The following is an 18594-nucleotide window of genomic DNA, read 5'->3' as shown; positions in this document are numbered from 1 at the left end:
TCCTAACCAATCAGCTATCTCTGGTTCATCTGAACAGGAAGACAGTCCATCACTATAAGGCTATGAATACCTTTGTAAGGGGAGGGCATGCTCTCTGACCACTTGGGAATTTCCAGCCATGGGTGAGTTTTTCCCTCTGCTGGGTTTGGGCCAAGCCAAGCTGGGAGGATACCCTAGCCCTTACTCTCTTCACGGGTTCTTTATCTCCACCAGCTCCCCTCATGGGAGGAGCTCCCTGAATTTTCTTTTCTGACCTTTCTTTCTCCAGTTTTCCAGGCCCTCCACATGGATCTCTAGCCATGTGGGTGCATTCCCTCAATAAATATAAAAATTTAATAATTATTCTTCTCAGTCTTTTTATTCAATTATTTGATTAAAATTAGAAACACACTTAGGATTTGGGGCTCAAAGGCTGCCCTGGTCCCTAAGCATCCCATTACAATAGTTCTCTAAGAAGACAGTAGATACAATATTTCTATTGGATTTCACATTTTATGCAACATTTTCATTTTTATGTTCTCACAGATAAAATGAAGACAAATTTCAACATTCATAACATTTTTTCTTTAATTTTATTTCTACATTATTTAGCCATTCCTAGTCATATTACTAAGTTACTAACTTGGCTCATTCCAAAATTAATTGTACATATAAGCTACTTTGGCAACTTTTCAACACCCAGACCCTTTATTTTCTATGAAAATAAAAATTAAAGAGGTAGGATCTGTGTTTAGAAAAATCAGGTTACTGTCTGATACTACTGTAAACAAACAATGACTGTTTTACAACTCAAAGTCACTGGGGTTATATCTTTAAAAAAAAATATATATCCTAAGCACCTGCTGTATACCAATAACATCACATTAACTCTACTTGGCACAATGAGGTGCATGTCACCAAATTTATATTCCCGATGAGGAAATGGAGTGTACAGAAAATTATGTATCATCATCAAAATTAGACTGAGACTTCTACATGCATCTGTGGTCTGATAATAACTAGCCAGTGTGAATTAACTTCTAGTTGTTGCTATTATTTTCTCCTATACTCCTCATAAATTTACACCCCCACCCCTTTAAGAACAGAAATTTGTAGTGTTTAGTTATTTCTATAGAGCATTTGAAGAGATGGACGTCTAAATGTACAGAAACACATTTCATTAAAAATAATTTCATACAATGAATATAAAAGCAAGGAACAGGGAAGAAATAAAAGAAAATAAAAATTATTCAATTAAAAATACTTGACACTGGGCTGGAGAGATTGCTGAGTGGTTAAGGCACTTGCTTGTGAAGCCTAAGGACCCTGGCTCGATTCTCCAGGTCCCACATTAGCCAGATGCACAAGGGGGCATATGCATCTGGAGTTTGTTTGCGGTGGCTAGAGGCCCTGGCATGCCCATTCTCACTGTCTCTCTCTCTCTCTCTCTCTCTCTCTCTCTCTCTCTCTCTCTCTCTCTCTCTCTCACTAATAAATAAATAAAAGTTTTAAAAAATACTTGAAGCTAAAAAATGCATCAGAGAAAATCAGAACCATTTACAAATTCAACAGAAATTATTTTCTTTAAAATGAAGAACTAACTTTTAGATTGAAAAAATGTGTGCTAATAAAAAACCTAATATAAATTATTTGACACCAGAACACATCTTGGTTAGGTAGTTTAATTTTAAAAATATAGAAGTATTATGGTATGTGAAAAAGTTAAAATATGATGAACAATACCCTGGAGGTGGTGCAAGTAAAGATAGCAAGATTTGAGAAAGCTATTTTCCTATTCTGTCTTAGCAGGGAGCTAATACTATATAAAATTGAAATCCATAATAAGAAAAAATCACAATGTTTTTAAACTTTTAATATTCTTCCTGATCTTTATGTCTTCAGTTTAGAAAGAACTTTTAGGCATGAATATGTTTGTAGTGAAGAAATATTTAGCCACAGTTCAGTAAATCTTTTGTTTCATTTTACTCTCTTGAAAATATTCAAGTATAATTAAGCTTTAAAATTATACTTAGGATTATATAACATTTCCAAGTTTTATAAAACTGTTTCCATCTATCTGAATAGGGGCATAAAGAGAAATGAAAATAGACTTCTCTTAATACTAACCTTGGCTTTTATTTTCCTACCCAATGAAATAATTGCTTCTTTTCCATGTTCTGTATATTCTTACTTAATTTTAATTGGATACAATCATTTTCATAAAAATCAGAATGAATTATTTTTAAATAGTTAAATTTACAAACTGAAACACTCTCCTTTTAATTTCAAAAGTAAATGTTTTTATTAATTAATTAATTAATTTAAGAGAGAAAGAGAATGGGCACACCAGGGCCTCTAGCCACTTTGTGCATCTGCCTTATATGGGTACTGGGGAATCAAACCTGGGTCCTTAGAGTTTCCAGGTAAGCACCTTAACTGCTAAGCCATCTCTCCAGCTCCCAAACCAAATATTTTATTTATAATCACATATCCCATTTATGTGCACAAATAATGACTGAAAATTTCTTCAGTCCCAAGCATTACTCAAGGGACTGAAGGCCCAAAATGAATAACCCTTACAAAGGAAAAAAAAAAAAATACAGCTGTAATGCTAGTAATTTTAGTGTAATATGTCCCATGCTCAGAGAGTTATACATAGCTGTGCTCACAGGCACATTGGAGAACAGCTCCCAAATCTGACCATATCTAAGAAGGTTTCCAATGTTGAGTAACACCTGAGATGAGCTTTGAAAAATGGCTAAGAAAAAAAATGAAATCCAAGTATATATCTCTCATATAGAAAAAATGGGAGGGGTAGGAAAGCCAATAAATGTCCTTTGCATAAATATGGAATGCTGTCATCTCTTGCCTTCTTAGTTTGTGTTAACCTGGAGTCACCAAAAATATCACTTATAAGTCCAGTAGCTCCTTGTCAACTCTGTTGGTTCAGTTTCCCAGCAGGAAGACTTACACCTCTTACACCCTTTACTGTGGACTTCCTAGGTCATGTACCACATACCCACAGGGGCAACTCTAACAGTGGAATGGCAACTGACATTTTGCACACAAAGTATTGGCTTCTGCTTCCTTTCCTGATCTTTATCACTCCAATGTATGATATACACAGCCATTGCTAAGATTAAGCTGAGATAGGCTGGAGAGATGGTTCATTGGTTAAGGAACTTGCCTGCAAAGCCAAAGGACCCACGTTCAATTCCCCCAGAACCCACGTAAGCCAGATGCACAAGGTGGCACATGCATCTGGAGTTCATTTGCAGTGGCTGGAGGCCTTGGCACATTCCCTCTCTCTCTCTCTCTCTTTCTCTTTCTCTCGCTCTCTAGCTCTCTCTCGCTTTCCCTCTGTCTCTCTCAAATATATAAAAATAAAATATTTTTTAAAAATTAAGCTGACAAACTTATCTTTGGGAATGGGAAAAGTAGAGTCCCGCTTTTCATTCCAATTTGCTATATTTCTCTTCTTCTGAATACATCTATATTATCATCTACTTGAGCTGAGTTCTGATATTTATTTAACACTACTATTGCTAAGCTCTAGACAGGTGAACCTCTGTGGACATTCATATCTGTCAAGATCAGAGTGTGGTACCTTCTGACTAATTCTATAAGTAGATCAGTCCTTTTGAAATTCAAGCTTTTTCCTTTTTTCCATTATAAGTGTGTTTTGAAGTTAGCTTGTAGTAAATTTTCTCATTGCTATGACCAAATACCTGACAAGACCCAACTTAAGTAAGGAAGGACTTGCTTTGGGTTTTCATTCTGGGGGATACAGTCCATTATGGCAGAGAAGGCATTATGGCAGAAGCAGGCAGTGGTTGGTCACATTGAGTCCACAGTCAGGAAGCAGACAGAGGGAGCTTGTCTTCTTTTTATTCAGTTTGGAAACCCATCCCATTAAATGGTGCCATGCACAGTTAGGATGTGCCTCCCATCTCAGTTAACTTCATTTAGAAACACTGTTTCCACATCCTATCAAGTTGACAATATTAACCTCACAAGTCTAACCCTTGTGAACTTGACATTCAAACATATAAGTTTTTTAAAATATATTTTAATTTGTTTGCAAGCAGAGAGACAGAAAGAGAGAGAGAAGAGAGATGAACAGAGAGAATGGACAGAAAGAGAGAGAGAAGAGAGACGAACAGAGAGAATGGGTATTCCAGGGCCTTCAGCCACTGCAACCAGACTCCAAACACATGCACCAGTTTGTGCATCTGGCTGTTTGTGGGTACTGGGGAACTAAACTTGGGTCATTAGGCTCTGAAAGCAAGTACTTTAACTGCTGAGCCATCTCTCCAGCCCCAAACATATCACTTTTAAGCCACAAATTCTACATTTTGTCCCCATAGGGTTATGATCATCTCAATATAAAATACATTCAGTCCTACTTCTGAAGTTCCCATAGTCTTTAACAAGTCCTACAACTCACAAAAGTCCAAAATCTCTTCTTAGACACAAAGCAATTGCTTAATTGAGTGCCCTTATAAGATTAATAAACAAGTTACAAATTTCTAATACAATGGCACAAAGTAAACATTCCCACTTAAAAAGAGAGGAAAGGGGCATAGCAAGTAAAGAGCACAAAACCAAACAGGGCATACACCAAATCCTATAGATTCAGGTTGAGTATTTAGGGCTCATGATGGAATAATCTGATTTGCAAAAGGCTTGGCTAGCTGGAAGCTTTCCTCAAGAGATGCCCTATGGCTCTGGCATGTCTAGCACCATCACAGCTTCATAGAGTGGTCCCTCAAAGATCCCACCCCTTCCATACATTGCCTAGCCTCAGCATCTCTAGAACCATAATAGCCCGCTCCATAACTGCCTCAATTCTGTATCTTCTATGCCTGCCATTCAGTTCCATCTGGATGATGTTGAACAGTTCTGCTGCCATTGATGGAACCTGGCCGACTTGGACCACAGTTTCATCTGCCATTGTGTGCCTTCTAGGATCACCCTTGGGAAACACTTCCTGGGGGCATTGTTTTCAAGCAAGGATTCCCTTCATGGATTCTCTGTTTAGTCTCCCTTCTGCCAAAAGAATGTGGATTTTCACAAGATGGTGGGGGGGGAGTTCACAAGCAGGACATCTACCCTATTGTCTCAATGCCACACACAAAGTTTCTCTTTAATAATGTCTTTGACAAGTACAGCTGCTTTCTAAGCACCTCTACTGTTAACAACTTTAAGCACTTTTCTCCCTTAAAGGACACATTTTGCATTGTTCTCTCACTGAAGACCTGCTCCTGAGCAGAGCAGGAACCATGACACAACCTGAATGCTATCATGCCTGACGATTTCCTCTGCCAAATACATTTGGACATTACTTTTGAATCAAGCTTCTCTCAAGGTCTCAGAACACAGGCAAATGCATCCAGATTCTGTGCCAGAATATAATATGAAATGTCTCTGGCTCAGTTCCCCATAGAGTTCTTGTTCTCTGAAACTTCATGAACTGGTCTTCTGATGTCCACGTTTCCTACAGCATTCTGGTTTTCCAAACTCCTATCAAGATGCATCATTCAGCTCTGATGACAGTATTCTAGGGTTTTCTTGGCCCAAAGTCCCAAACTCTTCCATGTTCATCCCAAAAACTAGTCTCAAGTCCTATGAACCATATAATCAGATTTACCACAGCTATGGACCCATTTCTCAGGGCCTATTTTCTGTATTAATTACTTTTTTTGTTTGTTTGTTTTCTTGAGATAGGGTCTCACTGTAGCCCAGGCTGACCTGGAATTCACTCTGTAGTCTCATGGTGGCCTTGAACTCTCAGCGATCCTCCTACCTCTGCCTCCCAAGTGCTGGGATTAAAGGCATGAACTGCCACGCACAGCTGTATTAATTACTTTTTTGTAATGCTGGGAGAAAATACCTTACAAGAAGCCTTGTGAAGGTTTATTTTGGCTTACAATTCCTGGGTTTACAGCCCATCTTGTCTGGGAAAATATGGTGATAGGAGCAGACAGTGGCTGGTCACAATGATTCTAAAAAGAGCAAAGATATATGAATGATATTTTCAGTGTACACTTTCTTTTTCATTCAGTACAGGATCCTAGCCCATACAATTGGTGAGTCTTCCTACCTCAATTAACCTAACCTAGATACCTCCTCACAGTCATTCAAAAATAAAAATTATCTCCTGAGTGATTCTAGGAGTTCCCGGAAAGGTCAGTGTGTGGGCAGGCATGGTGGTCTGGAGTAAGTAGGCTGGAACCATTTCTGGTCTCCTCCCACAGCTCATGTCTGAGTTTCCTGCCAGGTCAGTGTGTGGGCTCCTCCCACCTCCCCAGTTTAGGCTTCCTGCACTGGTCCATGTCCTGGAGGGCTCAGCACAAAGTAGGCGAGATCCCTGTTCCCTTACTCCTCCTAGTCCTGTGGTCTTGGTAGGTTTTTTGCCTTGCTTGGGAAGTCCTGACCCCTGTGTGAGCTGTGGAACCAGGCCTTTTGCTCTGGCATCTTGACTGGACACTAAGTACCAACATCCCTGTTCACCTGAGTCAGAGGGTAAACTGGCCAAAGGACACAAACTTGCTTCCTCTTCAATAAAATAAGGAGTCTTCCTATAATGGGTATACAACAATGCAAAAAAGCCAACAGAAGTCAAAAAACTGACAGATCTCCATCAAGGATGCCTAGTCCTACTATGGAAGCCTCCAATGAAATCATAGAGAAATCAACAGAAATTCATTCCCAAAATGAAAACACAACAACCAATGAGACCCTGATTTTTAAAAATCACTGAACTCAGGCTGGAGAGATGGCTTAGCAGTTAAGTGCTTGCCTTTGAAGCATAAGGACCATGGCTCAAGGCTCAATTCCCCAGGACCCACATTAGCCAGATGCACAAGGGGCACATGCATCTGGAGTTCGTGTGCAGGGACTAGAGGCCCTGGCATGCCCATTCTCTCTCTATATATATCTGCCTTTCTCATTCTGTCTGTTGTTCTCAAACAAATAAATAAAAATAAACAAAATTTTCAAAAAAAATCACTGAACTTGAAGCAAACTATCCAAGAACCAACAATCATATCAATGAAATTGAATAGAATCAACTCCAAGACTGTTCAGCTTTTGACAATGGGTTTAACTTCATAGAAGAAGACCTTAGAACCCTCCAAAGAGATATGACTAAATTGAAGGTAAGTCAATAAATGGAAGACTTCAACAACTGGTTGATTAAGCTTAATGAAGACTTGATCAAGAAGCATCAAAAAAATCAGAATTCAAATTGAAATCATATCTCAAAAAAGAGACGAACGCTATATAAAACATCATAACAAATAGAATTTATGAAAACCTCTCTAGTACCACTCATCAACAGTTACTCATGTGGAAGACAGAACCTCTGACCTGGAAGATAGGACATAAGAAATTGATCAGGAGGCCAAAAACTTTGATAAATTCAAAAAATCAAGTGAACAGAATAGGAAGGAACTGTAGGACACTCTAAAATGACCAAACATCTGTATTATGGGTATACCAGGAGAGGAAATCCAGACCAGAGGCATAAAAAACATACTCAACAAAATTATTGAAGAAAATTTTCTGAATCTTGCAAAACAGAGGCCCATCCAGATACAAGAAGCCCACAGAACACCAAACAGGCAAGACCAAAGAAGAAAGTCTGCAAGACACATCATATTTAAAACAATTAACAATGAAAACAAAAAGAGAGTGTTAAAAGCAGCAAGAGAGAAGCAATTTACAACAGACAAAGGCAATCCCATTAGACTTCCTAAAGAAAAACAGAAACAAAAGGATCCATAAATTTTAAATAGAATAGTATTTCTTACCATTCACCAGTTAATCTATATCAATATCTTTTAATATCTATCTATAGATATAGATAGATAGATCAATGTCTTATTTACTTACTAACTTGATATGTATAGTAAATAAATAAGGTGGGAATCTTTAAAAAGGAAAATGAAGAATTTCAATTATAATATTGAACTGGCTCCATGCTTTGGGTCTCAAGTAAGGCCCTTCATGAGTTACTTTTTTTGTTGCTACAATAGATACTTGACCAAAGCAATTTAAGACAGGAGTTATTTCATTTATAGTTCCAAGGGATACAACCGATCATGGCATAGGTAGCATGACAGCAGGAACAGGAGCCTACTGGCTACATTGCATCCACAGTCAGGAAGCAGAGAGAGATGAATGTTGGTGCTCAGCTCACTTTCTCCTTTATATTCAGCCCTGGGCCTGAGCTCATAGAATGGTACTGCCCATGAGTTCTCTCACCTCATTACCCAATCTAGAAAATTCTTCACAGCCATGTCCAGAGATTTGTTTCCATTGTGATTTCAAATCCTGTCAAACTAACAACCAAAATTAGCCAGCACAAGCTCCATGTAGAATCCAGATACCAAGATGCACTAACTAAAAAGAAGCAAGTAATGGCCAAGATGTCTGAACTATGAAAGTAATGGATAGGTGGATAGGAGACCTGTCTCTGTGTGTAATGTGAGCTGGTACTGTAATTTGGAACCTGTGTGGGGGACAAAGACTCCCTCATGAGTGCTGTTAGTGCAACTCTATCTTCTCGGTGATCCTACAGACTTCAGGTCATATTTTTCTTCATTAAAAAGGAAAAGAAGGGCTAGAGAGATGGCTTTTTCCTGTGAAGCCAAAGGACCTAGGTTCAATTCCCCTGGACCCATGTAAGCCAGATGCACAAGGAGCACATGTGTCTGGAATTCATTTGCAGTGGTTACAAGCCCTAGCATGCCTATTTTCTATCTGTCTCTTTTCTCTCTCTACCACTCTCTGCTTGCAAATAAATAAATGAAAATTTAAAAAATGAAAAGAAAATGTGAGTAAATAATAAAGAAACTTCTTCTTTCAAGACAATAATTTACTATTTGATGCAAACTCCTGCTTAATATGCACAGGCTGTGTGTTCTGACAGCATGAAAACAAAGGCTCTGCAAGAAGCCCCAGTCTTCACAGGGATCCTCTGTAATGAATAGGGGAGTGGAGCTGGTGTCCTTTCTGCCCTCTATTCTGCAGGCAGCTCCCTCAGCCTTGCCTCCTAGGGTCTGTAACCAGAATCCTTAGAGCCAGAGCCTAGGTCCTCACAGCCCCCTGAACAGCTCAGGTTTGGCCACCCATCCTCAGTAGTCCAATTAAAGAAATAAAGTGAAAAGCAGAAAAAGATTTATTCCAGATGGCCACACTGAGAACAAAGTGTTCAAGCGACCTCCCTCCTCTTAAGTACTTATAAGAGATCCTAACATGAGGTATAAATTTAAAAAGAAGGCCAGAGTTATGTATAACTAAGAAGTCCTGAACCATATGTGGCCTTGCCCATCACCCACCTTAGTCTAGGATCCAGTATTTTCTATAAGGTAGTCTAAGAATTTGTCAAGACACTTGAAAATTCTTTCCAGGAAGTTCTCCTTCTACATCAAACCATATTCAGCCTTTTCATCCTTCTTCAGAATGAAAATCCTGAATAAATTCCAATTTATTGGAGTTCATTATTTCAGTAGATGAATAGCCAAAGGGAAGAACACACATTTAGTTTTAGAATATCTTCATGAAAACAGTGAGACAAAACCCTGTGCTGGCCAATCAGAGCTCATCTAAGGACCTCAAGATCCATACCAGAGGCAATTGTATCTTAACCCAGGCAAACTTTTGAGATCAGAGTTGAGGTTGTAGATTCCATTCTTTTAGACAGTCTCCCTGTGACCCTCACAAAGAGTATGAGTTGGACTATCTAGGGGTCGGATCCATGGATTTGATCTACAAAAGCTACCCCACTGATTCTGAATAAACCCAACTTGGGAATCATGCCTCCTAAACATTCTTAATCATTGGCATTTAACAGCATTCAGTCTTTCTAGAAAGAGTTACAGAGAAAAATCCAAAATTGATGGCATTTTTTTCTTTTAAAATATATTTTTATTAACTCTTTATTTAATTGCTCATTCTTATGGAGTAGTATTATAATTCTTGATCACACAGAAATAGAACTGCCTAACCTCTGTCTCAATCCAGTCAATGTGACATTTTCATAACAACCATTGGGTTTCACAGTGGTACTTGAATTAAATACCATAACTATTCAACACATATTTCAAGTTCATTTCAGGTCAAGGATATGATCATTTTCAAATTATCCATTTATGATCTGAGTTTACCTGCATGCTAATTTCAGTACTGGTCCTAGTGTACAGAGAGAACAGAAGAAAAAGAAATCTACTTTTGCTAAGTTTCTCAGCTGGAAAGATAATAGACTAGAGTTTGCTGCCCAAAATTGCTAACTTATGCTGTAACAAGAAGTACTACAATTGTGATGGATTAGAAGTAAAGGCCATTTGGCTCTTGTTTATATTATGATGCTCCTGAGCCATCCAGAGACTCTGGTCTTCATGTTCTCTCAGAGCCCAGGCTGAATGGCCACCATCTTGAATGTTACCATCTTCCTCCCATGAGAAGTTCTCAAGTCTCATACCAACAGTCATTTCTTAATATAAACTCATGGAGTAATGCAGTTGTATGACTCCACCACACCACAAGGGAGTCAGGAAATGTAATCTAAGAGTTTACTGTGAGGAGAGTGCAGAGTGGTTTGAGTAAAAATGTCCCCCATACCCTCACGTGTTTTGAATACTTGGTCCTCAGCTGGGGGCAGTTGGGAAGGTGGAGCCAACTGCAGAGGTATTTAACTGAAGGCTGAGCTCTGGTTTATTTCTTCAGTTCTGCTGGATGCTCACAAGCCAGTTTACTCAGAGTACTTCCCATCAATGTGGATATGTGAGCTTGCTTCCTGCTTGTGTCATGCTTTTCCCACCATGATGAAGTTTCCTCTCTAGCCATGGAAATAAACCCTTTCCTTTCCATAATCTGCTTCTGGTCAAGCGTTTTATACCAGTAGTAGGAAGGTAGATGCAACAGATCAAGAAAGAACTTTCGGTAAATACTATCAGTGATAACCAAGTTATTATTCATATCCTTAAACTAATCTGTCATAGGAAGAAATGAGATGCCAAAATGGTCTGTTCTGGGGATGTGTCCAGATTCATTCCCTATGAAATTCTAGGTAAGAAAGTAGTAGGTAACTTCTCTTTATGTTTCAAATGCTGTGCTAATCTATTAAAGTTGTCTATGGTAAGATCCCATGATTCCTGCTTAATTCATCCTTTTCTTTCTATTTCCTCTCCCACCTCAGTGCATTTTTCAGCAATCTTTACTAGCCTCAAAGTACATGGGAATTTTAACAAATGAATGAATGTGATTATCTTCTTTTTTAAAAATTTTATTTAGTTATTCATTTATTTGAGAGAGAAAGGAAGAGGGAGAGAGGGAGAGAATGTGCATACCAGTACCTGCAGCCACTGCAAACAAACTCCAGAAACATGTGCCCCCCCACTTCTCCCCCCCATGCATCTGGCTTACATGAGTCTTGGGGAATAGAACCTGGGTCCTTAGGCTTCTCAGGCAAGCACCTTAACCAGTAAGCCATTCCCCCAGCCCTTTTCTTTTCTTTTTTTTAGATTATTTTCTTTAAAATTTCTCTTTCATCTGAAAACAGACAAGGTCCAGTAAAAGACAAAAGCCTTCAATTAAATAAATCATTAGGTTGAGAGCAGCACAAAAGATAAGAGTTGTCTGGAGTGGCAGAATATAGCCAATTCCTAGCTGTGACTTGAAGTCCACGTACCAACCAAACTGGGTCTCTATCCCTCAGTCTGCATTTAAGCCAAATATATCCCCTCTAGCATCTTCAAGTTACACAAATATAACAGGAGAGCCAAAGGTTCACAAAAACTTGATTAACTTTCTGAATTGAACTTTCAATGCCCCACATGGGTTGCTGATATATTGCTTGGATTTCTTTCTCTGAAACTGATTCCCTCCAGGTAAAATAAAATTGAAATCATGCTGTTATGACTATCAATCCCCTGGTCTCATAGAAGTCACTTAAAAATGAGCACTGGACAGCAGCCTACAAAAAAGGGCACCAGGGAAATGACAAACAATATGAATCAAAAGCAGAACAGATGGCAAGAGCAGCTGTGGCATGACAGCCACACTCAGAATATAGTGTCCCGCTTCCCCAAGTGGGGGGTGTCGGCTCATGCAGCTCTGACAAAGGTGCAGATCAAAGTCCACTCCATCCCTTTGGAGGATGGTGCACACTATCTGCCCTTGCAAAGCTTTGTCAAGCAGCTCATTCCCTTAAATGCCACACCAGTACTGGGTATCTATGGATCTAGTCTCCATCTTCTCTTCTCACATTTCCTTATGCAGGAAATTGAAGTTAAAATTGAATATTATAATAGGGTGGGTGGGGAGGGAGGGGAGGGCAACAGAGGGGGTGGGGGACACAAATATGGACCCAAACAGCAATGGTACCATACAATTCTCCATCCTAAAAGACAGACCAAATGGTTGAAACTTCACCAGGCCCGTAGAGGGAACACAAGTCACAAGGCCCTGGAGAGGGTACAATGAAGACTGATCTTAATCTTGTACTTCTTTTCTCTCTCTCTCTCTCTCTCTCTCTCTCTCTCTCTGTCTCTCTCTCTCCCTTTCTCTATCCTCCCCCTCCACCCCCCTCTCCTTTCTAACTATTTTATATTACTTATCTTTTTCTTCCTTCTCTTCATGGACACTGACCTGTAACTCCCAGTACCAGCAGGTGACTATCATCCACAATGAGCTTTTGATCAAAGAGACCTGCAAGGTTTCTTAAAAGAATGACAGATTTCTGTCAAAGTACTTGATAACCAAAGGTTAGTGGTAAGACCCTACTGCTGAAGACACCATATGTGGTTGACACATAACATGGAGTGATATGGCTGGAAGCTGGAAGAAAGGCACTCCTCAGAAAGTTAGCATGTCTAGTGCCTGAAGGTGCTACAAGGACAACTGGGGGAAAATGACCAATATCTGTCCAAGCAACTCATGGTCTACTTAGCATGGTCTACTTAGCATGGTCTACTTAGGCCTACACTTGTGATGCTCACACAAGTGCAACAGTGGCACACAGCCATGGTGGGAAACCAACTGCTCTTGATTTGACTAACTGATCAGCTCAGTGGACCAGAACCCATAGCTGGAGCTGGGAAACAAGTCAGAACCAGATCCAAAGATGAGACCATTTGTGGGCTGAAAGAGGGCCTACGACTATTAAATTCTCTCTAAAAGAATAACAGTTATCCCATTTATCAGGTGCTAACTTTACTTTCTATCAGAGAATCTGCTTCTCTTTTTCAGATAGACACACATCCTAAGGAGAGAACCACCCCATCACCCCTCAAAAGGGCCCCAGCTGAAACTAAGAGTAATTGGAGAAACAAGCAAGTGTATTGTTTTCTTGGTGAACCTGGTACCAGCATAAGGGTTAAGGAGGTTGACACAGAGAATAATCAACTCCTACCTAATCAGATATTCAGAGACACAGAGGCTCCCAAGACCTTATCACTGAAGCAGACTTAAAATCAATCCAAGATGTCTCAGGGAAATTTGCAGAAGAGGGGGCAGAAAGAATGTCAGAGCCACACATTGGGTCACGATATGCAGAGACATTTCCTTCTACCCGTAACTGATGGCTAACACCTCAATGCATGACCCACATTACCCTAACAAGGAGGGGCCAGATGGATGGGGGAGGACAGGGAGGAGACTTACAATGGTACCAACTTGATTGTATTCACTGAGTACAAAACTAATTAAAAATTGAATATTACCAAATGCTTTGTTCAAATATCTAAATACATAGTATATTAGTTACTTTTCCTGTTACTGTAACCAAATACTTGACCAGAAGCAGCTTAAGGGAAAAAGGGGGTTTATGTTGACTTAAATTTCAAGAGTCCAATAGGATGGGAAGACAAGGCAGCAGGAGCAGGAAGAAGCTAGTCACATTTGGACCATAGTCAGGGAGTAGTGAGTATTAACAGGAAGTGGGATCAGATTATAAAACCTTAAGGCTCACACCCAGTGACACACATCCTCCATCAAGGCCTCACCCCCTACAGGTTCCACACCTCCTCAAACAAGGCCATCAGCTGTGCTTCAAATATTTTAATACATGAACCTGTGGAAGGCATTTTACATTCAAACCACAGCACATGGTTTTACAGACATTCAAATTACTTGGTTTTTTCAGTAAGAAATATTTTAAATTTTATTCACTGTTGTCTTTTTCCTTATTATAAAAATAGGATTCTGTCCTACAAAAATTTGCTTTATTTTAGTCAGTTTATGTTTTTAATTGAGACAAGCATGGCTAATTCATTTCTCTCTGTCAGAGAGAATTTTTTTTTTCTAATGCATGCATAGCTGTTATAAATACTAACGCTAAACATACTTGTAAATATATATTCTATTATATCCTTGTTTTTTTTTCAAGTTAGAGTCATAGAAGTACCATGATTAGGTTCAAAATGTGAATTAACTTAAGGCTTTTAATATCTATTGACAAATTCTCATCCAGAACACTTTTTTTGTTTTTAGTTTTTTTGAGTTTTTTGAGGTAGGGTCTCATTCTGGCCCAGGCTGACCTGGAATTCACTATGGAGTCTCAGGGTGGCCTTGAACTCATGGCGATCCTCTTACCTCTGCCTCCTGAGTGCTAGGATTAAAGGCATGCACCACCACACCCGGCCAGAATACTTTTTAAAATATACAATTCAAAATGATATTTAAAATGCCTTCAGCTGCTCACCCCTTAACAGCATTGAATATGATGTGTATGTTACAGTTATCAATTTCATGGGCAAATAGGCAAAGAGTTACATTGTCTTAATTATTTTGTAATTGCTATTTTTGAGCTAGGATTTTATTATAGTGTTTATTTCATTGTATTTAGTCTTTCTTTAAATTATTTGTTTGTATTCTTCTCTCTCTCAAAGTTATAAATGTCTTCCAGTCAAAGGTTATGTTACTCTTTATATTATTACCTTGGTCTCCACCCAAGCAACTACATGCATTTAATAAATACCATTAAATGAACTCTGTGAACATAGTTGACCATAATTGATCAACCAGAATTGGATTTCTCAAGATTGGCTTTATTTAAGGAATCCTTGATAAGTATTAGGAAATTGTAAGTATTATCCCACCACTTTGTCTAACTAGTAAGTATCTTTAGAAGAGGAAGTAGAGAGACATATAAGATAGATCAATATAGAAAAGAGGCTATGGAGTCAGTAGAAAGAAAACAGAATACACAGGAAAATCTTGTGACTGAAGAAGTTTATTTGTTGGAACTTTGTGGTGTGTGGTACAAAGAGGACAAAGTGATCTGGGTAATTATATTGAGCTGAGCTTCATGGAACCGTGCTATAGCCCCCTTCTTGGGCACTCCTGGGGCACGTGTGAGAGAAGGAGCTTCATCCCTGGAGCAGAAAATTACTTGTCCAGAAAAAAAAAAAAAAAAAAGCAGCCATTGAAAATGGTAGTTCTGTTGTGCTTCAGAATCTTCCCTTGAAACACAGAATAGAAATGATTTATAACCCTTCAGTGTCTGACAAAGTAATTAATCCTCAGACCTGGATTCACTGCACCTACCTCAGAAAAGGCTCAGGAAGTCTGCTGAACTTAATTGTACTTCAGAGGCCCTTTCGCTAGAAGATCCCAGCAGAATGTAACTGTGTCCTTAGAACAATGTGAAAAGGATGTGACAACTCTACTCTTTAATCCAGTGCTTCTCAGGTGAGCTTCTCTCTCTCCCTCCCTCCTTCCCTTCTTTCCACCTTCCTCCCCTTCCTCCTTTCCTCTTTGTTCAATCATTGCAAGTTTAAAAGGGTAAATAGAACCCTGGTTGTACGAGGTCAGTGGAGATGCTATGTAACCTTAGAAGTCTTCATTTCTCTGTATATTCTTTTATAATTACCTGTAAATCCATAACTATGGTACTGAGTGGTATTTGTTGAAAGAAGAGAGGTTATGAATATTATTAAACTTTTTATTTGCTCATGAGTTAACTTTAAGCACTCTCTGAGTTTAAGAAGTCATAAAGTGACTGGTTTGACATATATTTCCCTATGACAACTTAATAAGCCAAAGTGTAATCCTATTTTATTTTCTAAATCATTAGTAAACATCATCTCGTCAATTCCAGGAATAATTCTTCTTATTTCATCCTTCCCATCTATGAAGAACTAACAGCCTATTTGTTCTATGCCTTTAATTACACTTGCAGAACCTGAGAATAACAACACTGGCAATAAACTATGGTGAACTCTATCCACTGGCATGTTATAAAATCTCTTCTCAGAGTATGATAAAGAAGTTAAATGTGAAGAGACAGCATCAAAATAATGGAGTACTTCCTAATACCCATTTATTTAAATATGATGGTCTGATAAATATATAAAATTCTGGTTCCTGGATCCAAGATTCTTAAAAAAGACATTTGTGTATAAACACCTCAGTAACTGTCCATCTGGTGTCTGGATGAACTAGAGTTTCCAAATTTCAGAGACCTAATAGATCGAGATGGAAGCTTTATCCAAAACCAAGAATGGTACTATTCCTTTTTCCTTCTCAACCTTTCCTAAGTACCAAGAACTAGCCCTAGAATGACCAAGGCCCTCTCAACTATTGAAATGAGATATTTGCATCTTCACATGATCTCCTCTTGCCATTTTCCATCTAAATTCTGGGTTGAGATGATCTCATTCTAATTTTAAACACCTGCATAAAACCTCTCCTTCATAAAAATGATAAGCTTCAATCAAAAGAGGTTTTTAAATGCATCCATTAATTTGTTTAAATTTTCTGCATTTTCATTGAGCCATATTTTTCACTGAGGAGAGGCAATCCTTTGGTTAAAGACAATCAAGACTTCTGGGGAGAAAATGTGAGGAAAGAAGAGAAGCTGTAGAAGACAGGAAGAGTGGAAAGTGGGCTAGCAGAGGTGGACAGGCTGCCTCACGCTAGTCCTCCCCTCTGAACTGCTTCCCTTGCTTGTTCTCTCCATCTTGCTCCTCTCACTGAGCTTTACATTTAAATGAGGCCAACTGCCCCTGCTGGGCTACAGTCCACAGAGGATCACTGGCTGATGTGTTTGGTATCAGCATACAGGAGAAAGAAGAATTTCAGAAAACAGAGAGGTGTCCTCAACATCCCAGAAATAATATCACACCAGCAGCTATATTTCCACTGCATCAGAAGAAGCTAGCCACAAGGAACATTTGATGAGACAACCACGTAGATAAATGTTTTCAGAGTTTTATTCAACTGTGAGGTGCTGCATTTATATCATCACTGGACATTGTGAAATTTATTTTCTCTCTCCCTAAATGCCTCTTAATAAGCCATTACATGTCTATTTTTGGTCTCAGTTGTCCTTTCCAATAGACCATCTGTTAGAAAGACGGAGTCAGAAGTGCAGCCTTGCTGGCCATGTCTGAGTGCTGGCTCTGCCTCTGACAGGCCAAGTGACCTTGAGCTACTTGGTGTTTCAGCACATTTTCCACTTAGCAAAACAGTTAGAAAAGTGACCGTGATGATTAGCTTTAGGAGGAAGACAAACTAAAATATCTGTAGAATGATAGTAGATTAAAAGTGTGTACACAAGAGAAGTCCATGAGAAAAAAATAAAAAATAAAAAACCTTTGCCTCCAAAAGAAACATAGTATAGAGCCTCTGGGGCTCTGGCTCTCTGATTTGGTAGGAGTTGATTTTTCTCTGTGTTGGTCTCCTTCCCCCTTGTGCTGGTATCCAGTTCATCAGGAAAACAGCACCCTTGCTTGTTTCACCAATTTTCCTTAGTTTCAGTCAGGGCCCTTTTGAGGTATGATGAGGTATCTCTCTCCTTAGGATTTGCATCTATCTGAAAAAGAGAAGCAGATTCTCCAACGGAAAGTAAGTTAGCACCAGGTCAAATGAGATAACCCTTACCTTTTTAATAGAGAATTTAATAGGTGTAGGCCCTCCTGTAGACCATGATTAATGGTAGCTTGATAATGGAGAGTGGGCTTGTGTTTGGATTTGGTTCTGACTTGTTTCCCAGCTCCAGCTATGGGTCCCACACCACTGAGGGGATCACTTAGCCAAATCAAGAGCAGTTGTTTCCCCACCATGACTGTGTGCCACTATTGCACTTGTGTGGGCATCACACCAGGTTATTTGTTGCTAAGTAGGTTAGACCATGAGTTATTTGGACAGATATTGGTCATTTCCCCCAGTCACCCATGTAACACCTTCTGGCACTAGACACGCTGACTGTCTGGGGACTGACTCTCTCCTGGCCTACAGCCATACCATTCCATTTTACATGTCAGCTGCATATGGTGTCTTCAGCAATAGGGTCTTACCACTAACCTTTGGTGGGTCATCAAGTACTCTGACAGAAATCTGTCATTCTTTTAGGAAACCTTGTAGGTTTCTCCACTGAAGCAGACCAAAAATGAACCCAACATGGCTCAGGGAAATTTTGCAGAAGAGGGGGTGGAAAGAATGTCAGAGCCACATGTTGGGTCATGATATACAGAGACATTTATCATACCAATAACTGAGGGCTAACCCCACAATGCATGACCCATATACCTCAACAAGGAAGGGCCAATGGGGAGGGAGTAGATCATGGATGAGCCTAATAATGGTACCAAACTGCCTGTACTTGCA

Source organism: Jaculus jaculus, chromosome 6 (genome assembly GCF_020740685.1).
Source record: "Jaculus jaculus isolate mJacJac1 chromosome 6, mJacJac1.mat.Y.cur, whole genome shotgun sequence".
Classification (NCBI taxonomy): domain Eukaryota; kingdom Metazoa; phylum Chordata; class Mammalia; order Rodentia; family Dipodidae; genus Jaculus; species Jaculus jaculus.
This window is presented reverse-complemented; position numbering follows the sequence as displayed.